Below are 24,499 nucleotides of genomic sequence, written 5' to 3'. Positions count from 1 at the left end.
GAAATCATGGATCCAGGCTTGTTTATTAAAACATGTATGGTCAATCTTCACCAAGGCAGGATCAATATGGATTGCATGGCTGGAAGCTTATGTGCTTAAGGGGGAAGAAGCATTTGGATGACTCCCGCTCAGCATAACAGTAGCTGGAGCAGGAGGAAAATACTCCAGCTATGGGATATCGCCTTAAAATTCATCAAGATGGAGAATTGCACTTGAGGTATGATCTTTTCCACAAAATTGCTACTCTGCTACAACAGTTTGGAATAAGATCAAGGGTGGCACATATTAAATTGGTTCAAATTTCGTATACCAAAGCATTCTCTGATTTCTTGGATGACAATTTTGAGTAGGCTTCCAACTAAAGATGGACTGAGAGCTTGGGGTATAGAGGTTGAAGATAGATTCTGTTTGTGTAAAAATGAGGTTGAATCAAGAGACCATATATTCTTTGGCTGTGACTTCTCAAAGGAACGGTGGAAAAGGATCCTTCTTTTGTGTAGGATCGACAGGAGGGTGGAGAGTTGGACAGTAGAACTACGCTAGGCAGTGGAAAAGGGGAAAGCACTGATCTCAACCGCACTGAGGTTGGCCTGGAATGCATACATTTATTAGGTTTGGAGGGAAAAGAATCACAGGATATTCAAACAAATGGAAAAATCAATAATGCAATTGATTAATCGAATACCGGACACTGTTAGAATGCGACTACAGGGGATAAGCATGATTGTCGCAGATCCAGTAAACAAAGCATTGTGTGAAACATGGAAACTTAATGTTGAAATGCTAGAATAGGCTTTTTGATTGTTGTTTGATTTTCTTACGGACAAACAAACATCTAATCACCTCCATTTGCAAAATACATTACATCGTTCTTTCTTTTCTTTTGTAAAGTTTCTACACTCTGGGAGGTGGTAGAAGCCAATTCCTGCATGGATATAAGTCATGCTCATGAAAGGTTTAGCCTCTACCTCGCTCAGAATTTTTGCAAATCCAACTCGACCTGAGGAACTAACCCCCGGCCCCATGCACTTGTACTCTCCATAATGTACAGTCCTGCAAATCATTAAAACCATTAGTTTTAGCAATTTCAGAACAATATGTTAGCTCAGATGGATACCGGTTGCGCTCAGGATGCTCATCAGTGGACCAGCCTTCACTGTTGATGATGGTACTTATATATGTGAAAGCAAAAATGACTCTAGGCCTTAGCTTCCATGCACGCCCAAGGTCAGTGGTGCTGTTGCTTGCACCTGTTATATTACAGTAAAGGAATGTAAATCCACTGTCATCGCCTACATTTTCCCTGGCTTGTGCTGTGTTCACAACCACATTCTTTGCAACAGATTGAATTGTGGTGTTCTGCATCAAAAACATATAGCCTTCTGAAATGAGCCTTGTTTGCAAGAAAAGAATGATAATATTTGGCATCCTTTAAAGTGGGAAGAAGATGTGGGAATTACCAAATAAAGGGATTTGCCATTTCCAAAAATAAAATCGAGAGTGCCTTCAATGTAGCAATCTTTGAAGAAATGCATGCCCTCATCGTCACATGGTGTATCTTGAAACCCTATGAACTTGCAGTTTTGGAATGCTGGTCTGCCATCATCGCTACTGCCTGTGCCCCCACTTGTTGGCCATCCGCCATTGGAGCTGATTCTAACTTCACAAAGAAAGAAGAAAAGACATTAAAAACGACCCTCGGATTAAGAATGATTGTGAGTTTTGTTTTCTCCAACAAAGAACTGCGTTGAACTTATTACGTACTAATACCAGTACGCTCAAGTTATAATTATAGTAATGTGAGACTAGTTGCTATAAATGAAAAGTTAAAACGCACCGCAAAGGCAATATTGACAGCCATGAAGTAGTCACTCTCCATCGCAACCGTCTTACTATTCAAGAACCAAACGCCGCCGCCGTCCCATTAAGCACAATCTTGGGCGTATCCGTCGGTTTCCCATAAAACGTCACAAAATTCTTAGTTCTATTAATGGTGATCTTCTCAAAGTACTCGCCACCACCAATCCAAACCACCACCCTTTGCATGTTCTCTGACGGAATGCTATCCAATGCGGCAGTCACCATGTCGAAGTCTCTGCTGCCATTTTTCTTGTCCTTGACAACCTTTACGGCGGCATCCTCCGCCTTGACCAGGAGCTGGTCCAGAACCGTGCGGTTAAAACCATTGGCAATATTAGCTTTCATTTATTGGTGTTCTTCCATGTTCCGAGCGATCCATGACTCAAGTGTCCATGCAACTGGCTAAGGTGCGGTGGACATTACTGTGAAAATGAGCTGAAGAGCAAGCAAAGTTGTAAAAACAGGCGTAAGAAGGGAGAAAATTTGCATTTCTTGAGCCATTCTTGATTGAAGGATTGATGATTTCATCATAATTCATAGTTGCTTTTATAGGATTCTAATGCAAATGGTTGCAAGTGAAGTTGGCAGTGCTTTTGTTATTCTGTTGGGTTTTCCTGGTTGAAGGCTACTTAATTTCAAGATTGCTTTGTGGTTTATAGAGTGGTGGGTATGGGGAATTTTTGTTAGGAGAAAGCCAGAAAGGTTAGAAATATATGAAAAGGATGTAAATTATGGAGGGAAATGAGTTTCATGACATGCACGGTTGCTAACGAAGTTTCTGGTCAGTGAGTCGATTAGAGAACACGCCATATTTGGCAAATAGCAACGACGCACTGAGGCGGAAAGAGCGTCGGAAAGATGGGTTTGGAGTTTGGGCCTAAGACACTTCGACGTGGTAAATCCATATCTATAGGATGAAAGGGACTGGTGGGCTTCTTCCCTTTGCAAAGTAAGAAAGAGACAGGCTTCGCAAAGTTTCTGAACCCAATTGTTAGGTAGTCCTAATTGTTAAACTTTTAAGCCCCATCCGCTGTAGAGTTTTTTAATTTTACGAGTTAAAAAAATGTGATACTTACTTTTAATGTATATTAAAAATAAAAAATAAACATGTGACAGTGTTTTATCCCTATTTATAGGCTTAAAAAAATTACACACGAACTGTTATACATGTACCACCTGTAGCCGATATTTATGTTGAGCCCATTTATAGAGGAACAAAGGTCCATTTTACATGGTTTCTAGGGCCTTTTTTTGTTTTTTTCTAAATTGAAGATTCGAATTATGAGTAATGGGATATATGCATAAATGATTGAGTTAAATGATGGGAGCTTATTTTGATAGGAAACAAGATCAGCTTTTCAAATTGAAAGGTTGTAGCTGATTGCAATCAACGCTGTCGATCTGTTGTAACCTAAGGATGGATGAAATTAATTAGTACGGTATTGATAATTTAATTATAATTGAATTAATTGATCAAATTGATTTAATTTAATTAACCGATTAGTCATTAAATTAATTTCGGTTAGTTATAAAAAATTATTTTTGAAAAATTTAAATTTTGATTAATTCGGTTCGAAAACTAAATGAATTAAATTAATCAAAATTTTAGTCGAAATATTATAAAATCTATATATAAAACAAAAAATGTATGAAATATCTATTTCATTTTAAGTTATTAGAGTTTTTAATTTAAAATTTTGATATTTGAATATTTTTGTTAGATAATATTATTTAATTTGTTTTACACATGAGAAAATAAAAAATTAAAATATGATTTAACTTAATATATTTTATTATTTGATTAATAAAAAAAATTAACTGCATCGATCAAATTAATTTTGGTCAATTAATTTTTAAAATTAAAAAATTTGATTCGATTAATAAAAATAAAATAAATAATTTAATTTTAATTAATTAGATTCGATAGTAATCTAATCGACCGAATAGATACCTATTAACTGTATAATGTTCCAAGGCAAAAACGTGTCTTTAAACCATTTTAATTCTACAGACAAGTCAAAACAATTGCATGGATTCCAGACCAGGCCATTGCAAATAACTATCGAATATATAGGATCAAATTACTAAACAATAACCATACGTCAGATCCTGACCCCTTTAGAAAAATGACAACGTTTCTGTATTATCTATTAGTAGTTTAGAATGTGATGTATCTCACATTAAGTAGAAAGATAATTTATATGTAGTTTAAAAGAGATTACTTATGTTATTTAAGTAATTGAGCTAAGTGTTAGAGTAAGTCAAGTCATTTGGGCTTACTAGAAGTTTTTTTAGTGGGTCAGATAATTTTAAAAGTGAAATATAGCCATTTGAGCATAAGTAAATAGATTTAACTTTTAAATCTTTTATTATTATTTTTTATTTCAAAATATTACTAATTTTGAATAAATATTTAAATAAAAAAAATATGATGGTTCGAATAAACATATTTGAATAAGAAAACATAATTGTTTAAATAAAGTTTATTCAAACAAAAAAATATAACTATACAAAATGTCATAACTTTTTGAATTGACTTGATTGGTGATTGTTTATTTATTATAAATAGATATTTTTGTCTGACTAATTTCACTACTTTTGATTTAGAGAGTTTTTTAAGGTTTTATTATATCTTACAAGCATAATTACCTTTAAAATAGTGTTCTTCACACTTCAAAGCCATATTTCTTCTTTCTAATTATTTTTGTTTTCTTAAATTTTTTAACAATTTAAAGGTAATTATGGATACTGCATCTATTGTTTTCCCTACTACTATTATAGATTTGGAGTCAAGCATGAAGATTCATTTTTAAAATCAAGATGTAATCAGATTGATCTTTCTAATGGATCAAACTACATTAGGTGGAATGATAAAATGATTTTTCTATTGACTGCATTGAAGATGTTTTATATACTTGATCCAAATTTAGAACCAATTCCAAAATCAATTCTTAAAGATTCTGATGTTGTTAAGACAACAAGAAGCAAACGTGATGAAGATGAACTAATTTATCGAGGTTATATTTTGAATTCATAATCTGATCATCTATATGACTTATACATAAGTATGAAAACACCAAAAAGGATATAAACTGCTCTTGAACACAAATACATGAATGAAAAGAAAGGTACTGATAAGTTTCTGACATTGAAATACTTTGAATTTTCAATAACTGTGACAAATCAATCATGAACTAAGTGTACAAGTTACAAATTTCAGTTTTTAAGTTAAGTAAGCTAGAAATTAAAGTTTTTGATTCACTTCAAGTTGGAGCTATTTTATTAAAACTTTATCTTTCTTGGAATGGATATAAGAAGAAAATTTTACATTTAACAAATACTTTCACTATTTAAGAATTTTAGACTCACATATAGAATGAAGCAAACAATCATGCAAGAGATGCATTCTTTCTTGAAGGTTCCAATGTGAATTATGTAAGTAAACAAAATTTTGAAAAAACTCACAAGTCTTTTGATAAAATTCAAAACAATTTTAAAGTCAAGAAAAATGGATTTAAGAAATCCAAATTTAACAAGAATAAAATATGTTTCCATTGTGGAAAGAAAAGGACATTTAATTAAAGATTGTAGGTTTAAAAATGCTGAAATTAAGATTGGTTCTAGTTCTGAAAATAAGGCAATTATGGTTGAGTAGGAAATTAATGAACTTGTTGCAATGGTGATTGACATGCAAATTGAAATGATCATCGAAGTTCATATAGTACTGCAACTAAGTTATCTGATTGGTGGCTAGATTCTGGTGCAACAATTCATGTTTGTAATAACAAAGAGCAATTTAAGACTTATAAAGAATGCAAAAGACCAAAAAACATCCTTATTGAAAATCATGTTCCTGCTAAAAGTTATTGGAAAAGGAACGGTTGAATTAAAATTCACCTCAGAACAGAAACTAACTTTACTTAATATTTTTAATGTTCCTGGGATTAGAAAGAACTTTATATCTGTAAATCTATTATGTAAGAAAAGCTTTAACATTGTTCTAGAGTCTGACAAAGTTATAGTGTCCAAACATGGTGTATTCTTTAAAAAAAAGATATTCCAATGATAGTATGTTTAAACTAAGTATTGATGAAATAAATAATATTTTTACTTATATTGTTGAACATTTTTCTTCTTTATGGCATGCTGGATTAGGACATTTAAATTATTAATATATGAATCATATGAATAAGCATGATTATATAACATACCAGAAAAATCATGACATTAAATGTGAAATCTGTATCAAAGCAAAAATGACTAAGAAACATTTTCCTAAAGTTGAAAGAACTATAGAATTGTTAGAACTCATATATTTTGGTATTTGTGAGTTGAATAGTTTACTAACAAAGGGAGAAAAAAGGTATTTTATAATATTTATAGATGATAGTTCTCGTTATACTTTTGTGTATTTAATAAGAACAAAAGATGAAGTTTTTGATAAATTCAAAGAATATAAATCAATTGTTGAAAATAAAAAAAGAAAATCAAAATTTTTTGAATTGATAGGGGTGGCAAATATTTTCCAAATTCATTTTTTTTTTTTGTGAAGATAATGAAATTATTCATCAAAAGACAATCTCTTATGCACCTCAACAAAATGGTTTAGCTGAAAGAAAAAATAAAACCTTAGTTGATATGGTAAATAATATGTTGTTAAATGATAAATTACCTATAAATCTTTAAGGAAAAGCATTTTTAGTAGAATGCCATATACATAATAGAATTCTTTCAAAAAAATTTTTGAAGATATCATATGAACTTTAGACTCATAGCAGAAAACTAAATTTAGATTATTTTAAAATGTGGAGATGCATTACCTTTTATAAAATACCTCATATTTATAAATCAAAATTAGGACCTAAAAGTATTAAAAGTATATTTTGTCGGTTATGCACAAAAATCAAATGCATATAGACTTCTTGATTTAAATACTAATGTTATTATTGAATATAATCATGTGAAATTTTTTGAAAATAAGTTTATATATGATATTGAAATTGATATGAAAAAACAAATTGGAATGATTCCTACAACTGAAAATAAAATAAAAGAAAGTAATGATTCTGTTAAACTTATAAGGAATAAAAGAACTAAGAAAGAGAATATTTTATGTTTTGATTTTGTTTCTCCAAATTCTATAATATTCTTAGTAGAATAAAATAGAATCAAAGTGCTTAATAAAACACCAATTCTACTAAATGTAGATGAAGACCTTAAAACATTTAATGAAGCTATAACTTCAAGAGATATTGCTTTTTGGAATTAGGCCATTAATGATGAAATAGACTTAATTATGTCCAATAATACATGGGGTCTTAATAGATTTACCTTAAGCTTTTAAACTTATAAGATATAAATGGGTGTTTAGAAAGAAATATAATACAAATGATTCTGTACAAACCTTTAAAGTAAGATTAGTTACAAAGGGTTTTAAACAAAAAAAAGGCATAGATTATTTTGATACATATGCTCCAGTAGCTAGAATAACATCCATTAGAGTTTTTATAGCTTTGGCTTCCATTTATAAATTACATGTATATCAAATGGATGTTAACATGGCTTTTTTAAATGGTGACTTAAAGGAAGAAGTATACATGGAACAACCATGAAGTTTTATTCTTCCAAGTAATGAGAATAAAGTTTGTAAATTAAGTAAATCACTTTATGGGCTAAAGCAAGCTCCTAAACAATGGCATAAAAAGTTTGATTCAACTATAGTAGCCAATGATTTTAAACATAATGGAGCAGATAAGTGCATTTACTCAAAATTTACTAAATAATATGGAGTTATAATAAATCTCTATATGGATGATATACTAATTTTTAGTATTAATATGATTGGCATAAATGAAACCAAAAGGTATATGATTTCTAATTTCAAAATAAAAGATTTAAATGAAGTTGATATCATTTTGGGAATTAAAGTTTAGAGATATAACAAGAGTTTTGTACTTAATTAGAGTCATTATATTGAGAAATTGCTTAATAAGTTTAAGTATCTTAATATAAAAGAAACCAATACTTCATATGACATAAGTATAAAATTAACAAAAAATCAAGGTTATATAATTGCACAACATGAATATGCTAGTGCTATTGGAAGTGTTATATATGCTATACATTGTAATAGGCCAGATATAGCTCTACTGTTTGCAAGTTATCAAGATATACAAGTAAATCTAGTATAAGTCATTGAAAAGTCATAGGAAAAGTTCTAGGTTATCTTAAAAGAACTAAAGATTCGAGATTATTTTAGTTTAAATATCCAATTATTCTGAAAGGATATTCAAATGCAAGTTGGATCACTTGTATAAGTGACAATAAATCCATTTCATGATGGATGTTTACTTTTGGAAGTGGTGCAATTAGTTGGGTATCCAAGAAACAAACTTGCATTTCATATTCAACTATGAAATCTGAATTTATAACTTTAGTTGTTGCAGGCAAGAAAGCTGAATGGTTAAAAAATTTATTAATGGATATAGAGTTGTGACCATAACCAATGACAGCCATTTCTTTGAATTGTGATAGTGAAACCACTATGTCTAGAGCTTATAGTGAAATTTATAATGAAAAATCTAGATATATTAGTCTAAGATATGATTATATCAAAGAATTGATAAAAAAAATGATGATTACCTTAATATATGTTAAATATGCTAACAACTTAGTAGATCCTTTTACCGAGGACTACTTAAATATTTGGTAAGAAGCACCACAAGTGGAATAGGTTTAAAAATCTTTTTAAACACCATTAATGAGAGCCTAACTTTGAATTAGTAACATCTAATTGCAAAGTTTAATAGGCAACAACAAGTTATTGTTATGTATCTGTAAATACTAGTCAACCCATTCTAAATATTTAAAATACTACTACAAGCCATTGTGTAAATGGAAGATGGGATTGAACTCTTAATAGAGTTTATAATTAAATATCTATAGCAATGGAGACATAAACAATAAACTTCAGCTATATAAATATAGGAGTGGTGTTACTTCAATAAGAAAATTGAAAATTTTCTTGTAAATGTTTATGAATAAGGATAAACATATAGTCATAATAGTGCTAAAGCGGTTATAAATCTCTAACAGAATATCAAATAAGTATTATGTGTGTTATATCTTCTATTTTAATACTAAGAGTTGAGGTTTAATCTACAGACACCATCAACTTTATTAGAATTCTAAGATATATATGCTAATTAAAGGTTTGTATCGAAAGAAATCTTCTTGTATTCATAATATTTATTTGTGTGAAAGGTTAAATATTAAGCACCAACATTCCAAACTAGTGAAAGATTGTTGATAGTTTAGAATGTGATGTATCTCACATTGAGTAGAAAGATCATTTATATATAGTTTAAAAGAGATTACTTATGTTATTTAAGTAATTAAGTCAAGTGTTAGAGTGGGTTAAGTCATTTAGGTTTACTAGAAGTTTTCCTAGTGGGTTAAATAATTTTAAAAGTCAAAGATATGCACTTGGACTTGTTTAGTAAATAGATTTAATTTTTAAATCTTTTATTATTTTTTATTTCAAAATATTATTAATTCTGAATAAACATGTTTGAACAAAGAAAAACATGATGGTCTAAATAAACATATCTGAACAGAAAAATACAACTATTTAAATAAAATTTATTTAAGCAAAAAAATTATTATATAAAATGTTATGACTATTTGAATTGACTTGATTGATGACTGTTTATTTATTATAAATAAATTTTTTTACTTAATCAATTTTATTATTTCTGATTTAAAATTTTTTTTAAGGTTTTGTTATATCTTATAAGCATAATTGTCTTTAATATAATGTTTTTCACGTCTCAAAATCATATTTCTTTTTTCTTATTATTTCTGTTTTCATAAATATTCTAACATTGTCTGCAAAAAGTAAAAACGACAATGTCCAAACAAGATGGCAAAAATCAAATGCAATTGAAAGCATTTTCAGACTTTAAACAAGCCTCCTCTTCCTCCTCCTCATAGTTCCATTCCGTGCTTCCCTAATTCAAGTTTCTTCCAAAGGAAGGATGTAGTACATCCTTTGTTCATCTGCCAAGAATATTAATTCAAACTTTCCATTTTAGACAGCCGGATTTGTAGACTCAATTATAACACTTTAGCTCCAATAATTCCATCTAATTCAAAGCATCGAGTCGATATTTGATAAGAACGATAAAAAGTAGTAGTAGAAGTAATTTCCATATATGTATAATTAACTCAATTATTGAATGGAATCCCATCTATTTTTTTCAAACACATAATGTACGAAATAATTTCATGTTGAAATTTAGACAAAGTGAACCTTAAAACGAGGAGCAAAGTGATAACCAGACAAGCAATCAAATTATGGTCTGATATTAAATCATAGAATAGAATCAAAGGTAATTAATGGCTTTTCCCAGTTTTCTTGTTGTCCTTTTACTTGAATCCCCACATGGAAGGTAAGAGAGCACATGCCTGAATTTGGTTTATATCATTCATCTCGGCTTTTTTTTTCCATACCCTACTCCTACGCCCGCATAGAATATCAGCATTCAAGAAGTTAATCATCATTATCCACGTCCAGGTGGTCCGTTTTCCTTATTTCACATGCATGGGTACTTGCTTTTTTTCTTTGACCTGATCTCTCTTTACTAAAATCTTGATCAAGGGCATTTTAACGAAATCTCAACTCTTTATTTTCCTTTTGTTTCTGCTTCTTTTTGATTGAGAGGATGAATAGAAACAATATTTTTGCTTGGTGGGAACGTGGGGTTTTGGACTTGAGAACATCACATGTAATGTTGTTTAACTGGTTTTGAACTTTGGATTCTAGCGGCTACAAGGGTCAATATTTCTTGAAAGAGACCTATGCTCAATGACAGATCTCGGTGTTTAATTTTAAGGGATCAATTAAATGGCTGAAAGTATTTTTTTTTTTTTCCATTTGAGTTATACTATTATATATTTTATTAACATAAAAAATATATAATAATATATTAAAAAAATAATAAACTTATAAAATCTTAAATTTTATTAATTCAAAATAAAAGTATAAAAAAATATAACAAATAAATAATTCTATTTAAAATTATAAACAATATTTTTTTTTTTAAAATGAAATCTTCAATAATTGATTCTAAACTAAATCTTTTTTTTTCTATATTGTCAACCAAGTTATTTATAAAAAAACTTATCTTTCATCTCATTTCATAGTTTTATTTTGATGATTTTCATAGCTGAAAATGTTCGATCAGCTCACTAGTTATTATAAATATCGAAAAGAATTAAAATAAATTTGATCAATTTATTAATGAGATAATATATTTTAATTTTTTATTTCTATTAAAATAAGGCCCAATTATAATAAAAAGAAAGATAAAATTTGATATTTCGCATCATTATGCATGTCACACTCAAAATATTTCAATTGAAATTTCAAATTTAATTTATCTTACTCAATAAAAGTTATAATTTAAAAAGTTAAATAGGATTTTTTTTTAAATTCACATTAATTATGACTTAATATTTGTTACAAATCAATTTTGTCAATGGTGATTAGTAGGTAAAATAAATAGATAGATATCAATTTAATTTTATTCTTTTAATTTAAAATTTCTGAATTAAAAAAATTCCAATTTAAATTTATTTAATGCAAATATACATGTTATATATGAACAAAAGAGAATTTTCAAAATCTTGAGGGAGCCTCGGCCCCCCAGCCTTACTTACCATCCGCCTGCATAGACCTATGCTTAAATGCAAAACTTTAACCCCCAAACAAATTTATTTCATGAGCCACCCATGAAAACGATAGCAAAATTTTCTCACTCTTTTTTAATAACAGAAAAAGATCCAAACAAGCAAGACTTCCTTTGAACATATAGTATTTTGTTACTCAGATCATGCAAGAATATAAACACTGAGGGATTTACCTGATTTACAGTTACAATATATATATATATATGTATGTATGTATGAATGTATATGAATTAACTAAACGATAGCCATACAAATTCTTATACGTCTCATACATCCATGTCTTCACTTTAACATGAGACATATTGTATCCAACTCATGAGCTTTGTGTTTCTGTGCCGAATGGGAATGGTCCCTTAACATTATTAACACTACAAGTTGCTTCATGTCTAACCATAGATATGTGGAATGTGGAGTTCATGACTTCTTAGTTATATTTGAGTTTTTGACTGCAAAACAGGCATGGAGACTCATCGATGGTTTGAAGCTTTTTCTTTTTCTCTCTCTCTCTCTCTCTCTCTCTCTCTCTCTTTCTCTGTGATTTGTCCTTTTCGGGGCAGTTTCTAGGTCCCCCTCATGGTCTGCTAAAAATATATGTTGTGGACCTTAGACCTACTATCATTTTGGTTTCCATTCATGTGCACCTATCTTTTCTCTCCTTTGTCTTAATTCTCATACGTAAGAAAAACATGGGTCTTCCAATCTCTCGTTTAAATCTTTGAATATCTTTTCTAGTACTTTGTTTGGGACACTCTAATCCTATATTGGAATATTTTGAAATTTTATTATGGTATATAAGTAGTGATTTAAATTAATACTTGTGAAGTATCTTTTGTAAAATAAAATTATAAAATCTTTGAATCAAAATGAATAATATCTCATAAGTTGGGTGTAAATTTTCACAAATAATATTAGAGCCAAGTTTCGATCCTAAAAGCTGTGGGTTATGAACCCACTACATTTTTCATTGCACCACTCTAATATTTCATTTCAATAAAACTGTAAAATAATGAATTAATTTTCATAATATTGTTTTATAACAAGAAAAGTATATATCCACAAAATTTTATGTAATTTGCTTCATGCCGAGTGCTCATAATCATATACAATCTTAAAGTAAGTTGAATAAAAATGTCAATAGTCATTATAACCATATGAAATCAATACAATAGATATATTCATAAATTTACATTGTGTAAATTCAAATATAAATATTTAGTTATCCAAATTGTTTTTAATTTTAAATATTATTTTTTAAAATTTTATGATTTTATGAAGATTCGCACTTAATCTATCAAATATTATTTATTTTAATATGAAAAATTCATAATTTTATTTCACAAAAATCACCTCATAATTATAGATTCAAATCTTTAGTTATATATTATAACAGATTTTAAAACATTTGGATGTTATACCAACAAACTAGATTGATTATGAACAAGGGTTGCCATGCCTTACTGCATAGAACCGTTCGACCAAGGTTTCAAGTTAATGAAAAAACCTAAAAGCTCTTATAAATATGGTTTAATGAACAAATCATAAAAGATCACTCAAACTCATAAAGTCTATTTTTTTTTGGATCAAGATCACACCGTTCATTATAATAAGCAGTCCTCATTTGTTTACAATCTAACACGACTTTCAAAACTATACAAGTTTATTTGATAATTCTAAGACAAATTTGTAAGTTTATGATGGAGCAGGTCATACATTTCTTCTCAAAGAGAAGACGAGGAAATGTTAGATAATCTGAATTAAAGAGAATATCTAAGGAATTGGACAAAATTTATATGAAAATTTTTAAGTGAAGTTTGTGAATTAAAAAAAATAATAAAAATTTAAATTGATAAATTATTAGAGTTCAATATTAAGACTAATAATATGTAAAAAAAAATTTTTTAATATTATTTATAATTTAAATTTGATTAATATTAATTTAACAGTAAAATTTTATCAATATTTTAATTAAAAATATCTATCTAAAAAATTTATCAAAATTTATTTAAATTTGACATACTTAATTTATATAACGAAATTTTTTAATTTATCGATTTTAATTTTTGAACTTAATTCTTATTTAATCATTTATAATAAAAAAATTTCACAAATTTTACTCAAAAAATTAATCTAAATCTTTCTCTAAAAATTATGTGAAAGTCAAAATGACAATCATGGAATCATTGGACAGGTGTTGCAACAGTCAGATATGAAAAAGAAAAACTTAATAAGGTTCAATGTACATATAATGTTTGAGAAATGAAATTTAGGATACCCAAAATATGATGAAATAATCATATCTTTTTTACATAAATCATTGTCGAAAAAAAAAGTTTTTATGACAACAAAGGTCGGTTGAATTAGTAAATATATGTAGAATATTTTACTTATAACATTTAGATTTAATTTTCATTATCATTAATTTTCTTCAATAAATTATTTATAAGTTAAATAAAAATATTTATTAAAATTTGTGATATATGCTAATCCAAAAATAGAGTAATCTTCCCTTACTCTTTTTGGTAAAACAAAGTTTTTATAACTCTATTGCTCTCTCATTCCCTCTTATACATTCGTATGGGGAAGAAGAGAGAATCACACGAAAATCCCATCTTCAAATAAAAAGCAATAATTATGCAAAAATTGGAGACAAAAATTCCTCGAGTAACATGGGCCTTTATGATGACCCTAAATCCGATTTCCACGACCACCTCCCACCTCCCACGTGGGCTGGCTCACTCTTGCTTTTGCTATAACTGAGCATAATTTCTGACTGGCTGAGTGGCCAAGGTCGAAAAGACAAATATACCCTACACAGAAAGGACACAGAGAGGATTTGAGCCTAGAAGATGATTTGGGAGCATGTTTCCCCTAAAAAGCCGCAAAAACCGGCCGTCTCTTTATGGAAGGTAGCTACCTAGCTTTGTCTTCTTCTGTTGCTGACATGCGACATGCTGTACACTACTGCAAGGTTAATTTCGTCCTTTCATTTCTAATTAGCTTTAGACAACTTAATTTATTAGTGTTGACAAATGCAGTCTCGCCTTTTCTCTTCGCATCTCAAATTTTTTTAAAAAATATTTTTCGTTAAGTAAAATTAATTAATTATTTTTTCTCTTTCATATAAATTTTTAAAAATAAAATTTTAAAAAATTATAATTTTTTTTTTAAATTTCAAAAATCTTAAAAGTTTCAAAAAATAGATTTAAAAATATTCTTAAAGCTTTATAAAATTCTATTTCCATAAGCTTTGAATTTTTAGAAGTTCTTAAAAATTTTTGAACATTCCTATTAGAAAATCTTTAAAATTTTGCAAAAATTTTGAATCATTTTAAAATATTTTAATATAAAATCATATGAAATCAAACACAAAATTAAATAAAAAAGTAAAAAATACAAATGATGCATTTAATTTACTAATAAGCTTTCCAAATCATACATTTAATTTAATTAGACCAGTTGAATTTTCTTTTCTTTTGTTTAATATATATATATATATATATTTGCAAAAGAGATCAAATCATAAAATAAATGAAAAAATTGATAAATGCTAGAGTTTGAACTTCATATTTATAAAATAACATTTTGTAAAAATAATTATATAAATTAACTAAATCAATCAATGAATTTATACACAATCTTCTTATAATCTCATTAAAACTACTCATTTTCTTGCCTAACTAATAACTATATATGCCTTAATGACATGAATTAGATTCAGTGTACCAAAATAAAAATAAATAAATAAATAAATTCAAGTCAACGTGGAAGTGATATGGAATCACTTATTTTTTATGTTTAGTTAATAAATTAAATGATTTTTTTAAAAAAGTTCATGATCATTTTTTTTTGTTTTTCTTCCTTTTAATGCAAAAAGGAAGAATATTTTCTTTTTTTTTCCATTAAAAATGTCAAACTCGTACTCCTTTTGATTAACCAAAAAAAAAAAAAGCATAGTCTTCTTATAATCCCATTTAAAACTAATCATTTTTAGTGCCTAACTATATATATATATATATATATATATATATATGTATGTATAACAATGACAAAGAATTGGATTCAATGTACCAAATGAAAAAAAAAATGGACATAAATTCAAGTCAATGTGGAAGTGATGTAAAAAATTTTTATTTTTATTTTTAGTTGATAAATTAATAAATTTTTTGTTCTTAACAATAAAAATTTATATTTTATTATAATATTTGTGCATAATATATGCGCTATGCTTATAAGTCAATCATGTAAGTTATCCAACAAATAATCAAATATGATATTCATTTAAAGTTCAATCTTGAAAAATAATGCAAGATTAGTTTTTTATATACTTATTAAAAAGTTTTAAGTGGTTACGAAACTGAGCACTTTGACTAACAACTGTATGATTTATTAATAAAATGTTTAATTTTTAAGTTTAATGATTAAAGTTTAAATCCTAAAAACATTAAATACATAAAAAAAAAAAGGACTTTGAATATTAACCTTCCTCCACTTCACCATGGGCTATGCCTATCCTGTGGACAAAAAAAATTATTGTGGTTATACGAGTCTGAACTAATCTCTTCTTTAAAAGAAAAAAATATATGTTTGAACTAATTTCACAAGCAATATTAATGATATTTGTTTTACTAAAATTATGATGTCTATTTCGATTTTTTTAATTTGAAAAAAAGGATTTTGAATTGCAATTTTTAATTATGCAATCAAAATATTCATTTAAAATAATTTTTTTAGATTACACTAAAATATACTCCTTTGTTGAACATCCTTATGAAATCTATATATGAGAAGTAAAGATTTGAAATTTATTTATTTTTCTAGAATAAATGTACTAATTCATTAATAGAATTACAAGTATAAGATACAAAACCTATCTAGCTATACCAAATAACTAGTACATTTAGAAGAGAACAAATCATTAACCAACCAATATTAAAGGAAAAGGGTCAAAATATATATAAATTATTAAATATATCAATAATGGAGTTTTTAAACTTTATAAGAAAAGTTAAGGCATATTTAAAAATATAAAAAAATTATCCTTCATCTTTTGATTTAGTGATTAGAAAGGTTTTATGAGGATATAAAAATTTTGGTTCCATGTCAAGATCTCTTCTCTTTCCTTTTTATAAGGGTTATGCTCTCCCTTGAACGAAAATAAATAAATAAATAAATAAATGAGATATGTGTTAAATTTTTAACGTATTATTTATGGAATTAAATGCTTACACTGACAATATATCAAATACTAATGTATTAAATATTAACATATATATATATATATAAGATTGCATACATGTAACAAATTTCACAAATTTTATAAGTATTTATAAAAATTTGGCAACATAAAGATTAAAAGAAAAAAAAAAACCGTATATATATTGTTATTCTTAAATTGGATCAGGCCATTAAATATTTTATTTATAATGTTTTTTTTGTTTGGCAAAACTAAGAAAAGGTGGTCATGCAAACATTAGACAAACAAATGAATCATCACTTTAATTAGCTGTCATGAACTTTAGGATTACTTAGATGGACTCCAAATGTTCTTTTTCATAATTTTTTTGTGGATAGATCACTAAAAGACTGTATTCAATTTGACCTTTATTAATTTATTTAAATTATTATTTGATTAAAGAATAAAAAACTTTTTTTATTAAAAAATTTTATAAATATTAAAATTTGGATCTCTTTAAAAAGTCATTGCATAAAAATATTAATTTATATAATTTATCTTAATAATCTCAACTTTAACCAAGGTCATGACTCATGACCACCCATTTTTCTGATATTATTTTTCCTAATCATCATAAACTTTAAAGGCCTTGCCAAGGGATTGATGGAAACAAAATCAACAGAAATTGGTACGTGTCACAATGCTGATAAACTTGGAAGTTACGTACAATAAAGTATGAAAAAACAAATTAAGCTCCAGCTTTTAAAGGTGGCCATGGCAGCTTGGCAAACGCGTTGAAGATGCAAATGCGTGTTAATAAACAAAATTCTCGTGGCTTCCACTTACCAAAATCTCGGACAAAAAGTAACAAGTGTTTTTATTTGAACTGATAAAAATTAAATATTTCGTTTATAAAAGTTATATTTAATTCTTGTTAGTAATATTTTTTTAATAAATGATATAAAAATTTATTAAAACTTATAATTTATCTTAACTTTAAAATGATATAATCTCCTCCCACTTTAAGTTTTTATTAAAAAAATCAACAAAATTAGCAGAGCGTGTGGCTATGTCTCAAAAAAAAAAAAAAAACTAACAGCCCAATCATTAGCAATTTGAACCATACAAATACAATTGTTAATAGAAATTGAGAATATTATAATTCAATTTGATGAGTACTAAACTTTTTTATCATTAAAACATAAAGGTGTTTCGTTTGACATGTTTTTCCCACAAAATTGTCAATTTCTTGGTTTGGGCTTGTTGTCTCGAAATACGTTGCAGCTGTTACCTTGCTGATGCATTTTTTAATGAACAAAAAATGTCATATTTCAGACAGGCTTTGGTTTGCTTATTTGGGGAAATTTCCATGCAAGCCTGGCTGGAGCAGGCCAGCAGGTTACTTCACTAACACTCTAAATTGAATAAAATAACATGTGACGACAAACTTAAACCAAACAATGAAGAGATTAGTGTTTCTGTTTCCCTGATGACATGAGAAAACTCTTCTTGGATGAGATGATCGAGGTTGTTCCCTAATTTCTTTGTCCAACAGTGAAATATGTACTTCCTTTCACACCTAAAATGCCCCTTAAGCAAAACTCAATTGGCTACTTAGTTTTAATTTAGAAGGGCCCTTTGCCCTCTTTTTTCTTTTTTCTAAGCAATCGTTTTGATCTCATATTAAAAAAATATATAAATATAATATGATATATAAAAATATAAACGTAAATTTATGAAATATTTTTTACAAAATAAAATCGTAAGATTTTTTAGTTAAAGTGAATAATATCTCGTAAATTACGTACGAATCTTCACAAATGATAGTCACTAAGTACTACATGATAGGGTCGTAAGAGTCATTAAGTGCTACATGGTGGAGAGTAACCTCTAAGATCTCAACGTTTGGTATAATCTTGATCTTGTAATTAGATTAGACTTGACAAGAGACATCAAACTTTAAAAGTAAGAAAATTATGTGTAAGTATGATATGATATATATATATATATATATATAAAGAAAGATCTAAACCCAACTGTGAGATTTTCAAATCAAGGTAAAAAATATCTTGTATGTTAAGTGTGAATCTCTACAAATTATCCCAAAATTTTGTCTCACACATGATGCATGTAATGTAAATGTTATGAATCTAACTTGAAATTAATTGATAATAGATGAAAATGTGTAATTGAAATATAAAATCATAAAAAATTAAAATTTAATAGCTATGAGATAATATCAATTTAATAACCTCACATCTCGAGTAAATAAAAATAAAAGTCTATTAGATTACAAATTTGAAAGAAATAATACCAAAAACCACATGCAATAACAACAAAATATAATCTAGACTTTAATATCACGTTAAACATTAAATTTAAATCCAATTAACTTGAAAAAATTCAATTTGAATATAAAAACAAAAACAACTTAATATTAACAAAATGTACTACTTTAACAGCAACAAAGTACTTCATAGTCTTGCTAATTTTACAAATTCAGATGTGATTCAAACTTTCAGCTCCAAAAGAAATGAAAAAGGGTTTTATTACTACTTTCAGGTTCCTGAATCCTTAATTCCTGATAGACTTCTCAACTTTCTGGGGAACCCTTTTCTTCTAACTTTTTATGTTTGTTTCTCCCACGAACCAATTGCTATTATATCACCAAACTTCACTTTTTTCTTTTTTTTTCATTTGACAAACTGTAATTCACTTGATAATAGACATTGTAACAATATGGAAGACAAACATAAAGAAGCTGAGCCCAAACTTTGGTGTACTGTACTTTTCAAGCATTATTCATGCTTGAGATGAAGATTTTTTTCAATTTTCTTCGTTTTGGCCATATTGTCTGAGTCTTCGACATAAAGATTGAATGACTATGATTTCAACATCACCACATGGCCCATATCCCTTCTCCAGTTTCCCCTTCTATTTCATGTTCATTCTTTCTCTTTCGGATCAAAAAATTGAAATCATATATAAAAATGCCACACATTTATAAAAGAAAAATGAACACTAATCTCTTATATAATTAAATAAGAAAAATAAATAAATGACGATGAACAACAATGATACACAACTATAAGCCCCCACCAGGCTTACAGATTTACCGGCGTGAATTCGGTTAAATCCTCACCGTTGAAATTAACTCTCTCTCTCTCTCTCTTTGTTTTCTTCCTCGAAATTCTGATCAGCGCAGTCCCTTTTTCTCTCTACAATGGTTTTTTGGTTTCTTCTACACCGCCTAATCACATTATTATCATAACATAATGTACAACTTGGATCGGTAACATGCGAATGATCCCACGGGAACATCTCTTTTATCCAAACAATCAACAAGCGTAAAACTCGACAAGCTCCTCCAAAGAATCAGGCTGAGGATCAGCATTTTCAAGCATCCAAAGCAAGTGTTCGAACAAGACAACCTCACACGAAACGTTGATGATGCTGTCATTTTCGCCAGACCATTCCGCCAGTTCGCGAAACAGGGGCTTGTCGATAATGGCGGAGCTAATAAGGTATCGCCTCCGAGATTTTCCCACGTAGACAAGCTGGAGATTGGCCGGTGATTCTTCGTCGATGTCAGAAGCCGCCACTACGGAGCTTGATGTCGGGCGGCTTTGCTTGCTGCTGAATGAGTTTAGCTTCTTGAGAACTGACTTGAGCTTCGTCAGCTTGTTGCTGCCTTTTGCCATTGCGTCTTCTTCTCCTCGGGAGCTTTCCGCCTGAGAAGAGAGAGGGTGCTTGTGAGCTAAGAAAAGGGGAAGCAAGGTTCGTTTATAAAGGAGTTAAGGAAGGGTGAAATTGTAAATGTCAATTGAAATAAAGTTATTTGAATTGGTCCCAGTACGGTAAAAAGACAATGGGCCAAGCAAAAGAGAAAAAAAACCTCCGATCTGAAATTTTTTTACACAAAAGTCCTTCGCCGCCGGTTTGGTGTGTAGTTGAATATTTTATGATGAAGAATATTTGAACTTAGAAGTTGGAAATTGAATTTTAATAAAAATATGTTGATTATTTTAAGCAGCTTAGTTATTTTAATAAAAGTGACCAAAAACTATTCAAATTCAACTTTTTAAATAAAAAATATATATTTCATTAAATTTATAGTTCAATTGATGGATAAATTATTAATATGCTTTTATTCAATCAATTTGAATGAAAAGCTAAAGAATGGTTGAATTTGACATATCATTATAATTGGGTTTGAAATTTTAGGGTTTTAAGAAATAATATTATTGTAATTTGAAAGAAGATAGATAATATAATTAAAGTGCATGATTCGTGATCATCATAAATCATCTTCTCGTTCAGGCACCAACTAGAAAGTTGTTGCTTTCTATACAGATTATTTATTCTCTTAATTAAATTTCCTGTGGAACTAACCTTTTTTTTTTTTCTTTCCATCTTTTTTATTGAAGAAAATAGTTGCTTGATAGCGACAGACATGTGCAAGAGAGAGGGTTTAAATATGTTATCCAAATTCATTTCCCTTCTTTTACTGATCCTATTTCTTTTCTTTGTGCAAGATTAACTTGTCAAGGTATTTTCTATAACCCCAAAAAATAAAAAAGAAAAAGAAAAAGAGAGCTGATGCCCTCGGCTCCTTCTCTTCCAGAATCTACACCAATCGATGGTAACTACCAAAATTTTCTATTCAAATTTTGAAAAAGAAAAAGAAAGAAGAAGCTGACCTTTAGACCCACCGGCCAAGGAATAAACGTTTATAATAATTTCTTTTTTTTTATATGGGAAACTTTTGCATTTCGTTTTTATTGTAGCAAAGGCATAAACAAAATGCTCAAAAAGTTTCTTTACACATGTTTTTTAACCTAAAACAGTGCATTTAAATCAAATATCTTATCAAAAAAATCAAATATCAACAGCAAAGATGGGAAAGAAGCTTTGTGTTTTTCTTTTCTTTAAAGTCTAATATGCGTTGGCCATGACGAAGGTTGGAGTTTCTTCTCTTGGGGCATGTAATCTCAACAAAAATATTTGTTTTTAATGTTTTTAATGCAAAGTTTCTGTTTTTTCAACTTAGAAAATAGTGAGAAAAAGGTGTTAAAAATGCACCTTTTACATGATTTTATGATTTTTTGGGTTAACGGGAAAGAACTAAATCATTATTTTTTTTAGTGTGATTAGCAACAAAAATATGTGTCTTAATTTAGAGCCTATGGTTTTAGTTTTTAGAACTACTGAAATCTGAAATTTAGATATCTTCTATATATATAGTGAAGACCATTAAGAATTGTTAACAATTTTATTATCTGTTGGTAGAATTTTAAATTTTAAATTTTAATTATTAAAATTCAATCTCTCATAATCTCGATTATCAAAAATGAAAATCTAACGATGCAAAACAAAACAAGAATATGCATGTTAATGTTAGATGATCTTTTGGAACAACATTTATGTGGTGAATAACATTTTAGGGGTTCAAGAAAATCTTTGATAAAAGTAAATTGGTGGAGACTGAGCAATGGCATGTGAGCAACACATGGAAAATGTCCCAAAAATATGAACCATCAACATACTCCTAATGTGGATTATTATAATATAATTACCAATGTCATGAAAAATACACTGCTTACAAATCCTTTAATTACAAAAATTTATTGAATTAGATGTTTAACTTCTTCTAATAATAAGTGTCATAACGGTTTTTCGTCTGGAGACTCGATCGCTAGACGTAAAGATCAAAAAGTTGCCTCCAATTTTTTTTTTATTGAGGTGTGATTGGTCACCGGTCTTACGAATTTGAGGTTGGCTTCGGGAGTACATTTATGTGTGAGAAAAGTTATAGCACTCTCACAACGCTCATTCGAATATGGTACTAATTAATTTTATATGGTCCTAGAATGATTTTGTTTGAATAATTTTTTTTTTTATCATTCTTATTTCTTATTATCGAAAATTTTCTAAGTTATTTTCAATACTTTTAGTAAAACTTAAAATTTTTTCATCTCAAGAGTATTTAAAGAAATAACTTATTTCATTGAAAAGATTCGGTCATTAGATTTGTTTTAATATAAATATTTAAGTAATCATAATCTTTTTATACCAATACATTTGGTATGGTTTTAAAAAAATTGAAAAAAAATCACCACTTGTAATTCCTTCTTAATTTTATTATCGACGAAAATTTTAATTTACTTAGTAATATTTATTGATTTTTTATTTTATTATTGAAGTAAAATTTATTGCTTGAACTTTCAAAATATTTTCAACATTTTTAGACTATTTTGAGAAAATCTTTTGTTTAAGAAATTTTGATAAAGTCACCATTCGTGACTTTTATTCTTGTAAAATTTTATTTATTTCGACAATTTAAACATTTTTATTTTATTATTTTTTTGAAAATGTTTTAAAAAAATCTTACTAACACTTTTGGCAAAATTTTAAGAAAATATTTTTTAAAGAATCATCACTTGTGATCTTATAAATATTGTTATTATTATTATTTTTTCTTATTTATCTAATGTGAATATTATTATTATTACTACAATGAAAAATTCTAAAATATTTCCAACACTTTTGGAATATTTTAAGAGATTTTTTTTGTGTGTGTGAAAAATCACCACTTGTGATTTTATATTTTTATTAATAAAATTTTTATTTTTTTATGCTTGAAGAATTTTAAAATATTTCTAACATTTTTAGAATATTTTAGAAAATTCCTTTGTGCAGATATTTTTAATAAAATCATCATTTGTGATTTTATTTCTAATTTAACATATTTTATTTATTTTTCATTATTCTTGTTCATTAAAATTTTAATTTTCATTATATCATTTTATTATTTTAAAAATATTTAAGAGAAAATTAAGATTTTAAATTTTTCTAGATTTACTTTTAAGCAAGTTTTTTTTTTTTTTAAAAAAAAAACTTATATTTCTATCATTTATTTTATTTTTCTATCAAAAATTTATAAAAAAATAAAATAAAAATAACATAAAATCATAAATTAAATAATAGAAATATATAAAAATTTTGAACAAAAAAAATAGAAAGATAAAAAGTTATGGTAAAAATACTTAAAATATCTTTGGTCAACATTTGGTCAAAGGATGGTTTAATGGCTCAATCTATTAGTTCAGTGGTTACCTGGCAATTTGGCAATCCAAATTCGATTTAATTGAACCGGTCAAAGTTAGCAGTAAGTCGGGTCGAGTGCACAGATCCTGGGTCAAGTCTTAGGTCGACGGGCGGATCTTCTGAGTCCTAAATGACGTTATTTTGTCTTGGCAGCAACTATAAAAGCAAAAAAAAAAAAAAAATTTCTTTCATTTTCCTTCTTCCCTCTCTTTACCTCTCTCTTTCTCTCAGACTCTCTCTAGAAAGAAACCAGCCTAGCCGAAAAACCCCAAACCCAGAATCTTGTCAATTAACGTCATGCCAACCGTCGTTGACGATTATTGGCCACCATTGTTGGTGACCAAAATTTTTTTCAAAAAATCATATTGATTCTTTCTTCCGCTCTAAACATAGATCCAACTACCATTTTGCAAAAAAAAAAAATCCCAATAGATGTAGATTGGGTTTTGAAGTTTCAAAAAGAAATTTTTTTTTAGGTTTTTGTTTTTTTTTCTTTGATGTTGTTGGTCCCTGTTTATAGGGGTTGTTGTTTCTGGATTATTTGGTTTGAGATTTTGTTTTGATCTTGAATTTTTGTTTGACAGAAAGTTTTTTCTTAATTTGGCATAA

At 27.9% G+C, this 24,499-nt stretch overlaps 2 pseudogenes across 1 annotated transcript; both read right to left on the bottom strand.

The window, feature by feature from the left end:
• Positions 1-479: 479 nt before the first annotated feature.
• Positions 480-2,205, bottom strand: LOC111304150 (putative pectinesterase 63; annotated as a pseudogene).
• Positions 2,206-19,783: 17,578 nt separating this feature from the next.
• Positions 19,784-20,553, bottom strand: LOC111304148 (auxin-responsive protein SAUR76 pseudogene; annotated as a pseudogene). Its single transcript, XR_016326887.1, has one exon. The product of XR_016326887.1 is annotated as an auxin-responsive protein SAUR76 pseudogene (transcript).
• Between the last annotated feature and the right edge of the window lie 3,946 nt (positions 20,554-24,499).

Source organism: Durio zibethinus, chromosome 13 (assembly GCF_047325235.1).
Source record: "Durio zibethinus cultivar Kanyao isolate XHJ-2024 chromosome 13, ASM4732523v1, whole genome shotgun sequence".
NCBI lineage: Eukaryota > Viridiplantae > Streptophyta > Magnoliopsida > Malvales > Malvaceae > Durio > Durio zibethinus.
The sequence above is the reverse complement of the archived record's forward strand: the minus strand, read 5'-3'. Positions and strand labels throughout refer to the sequence as shown.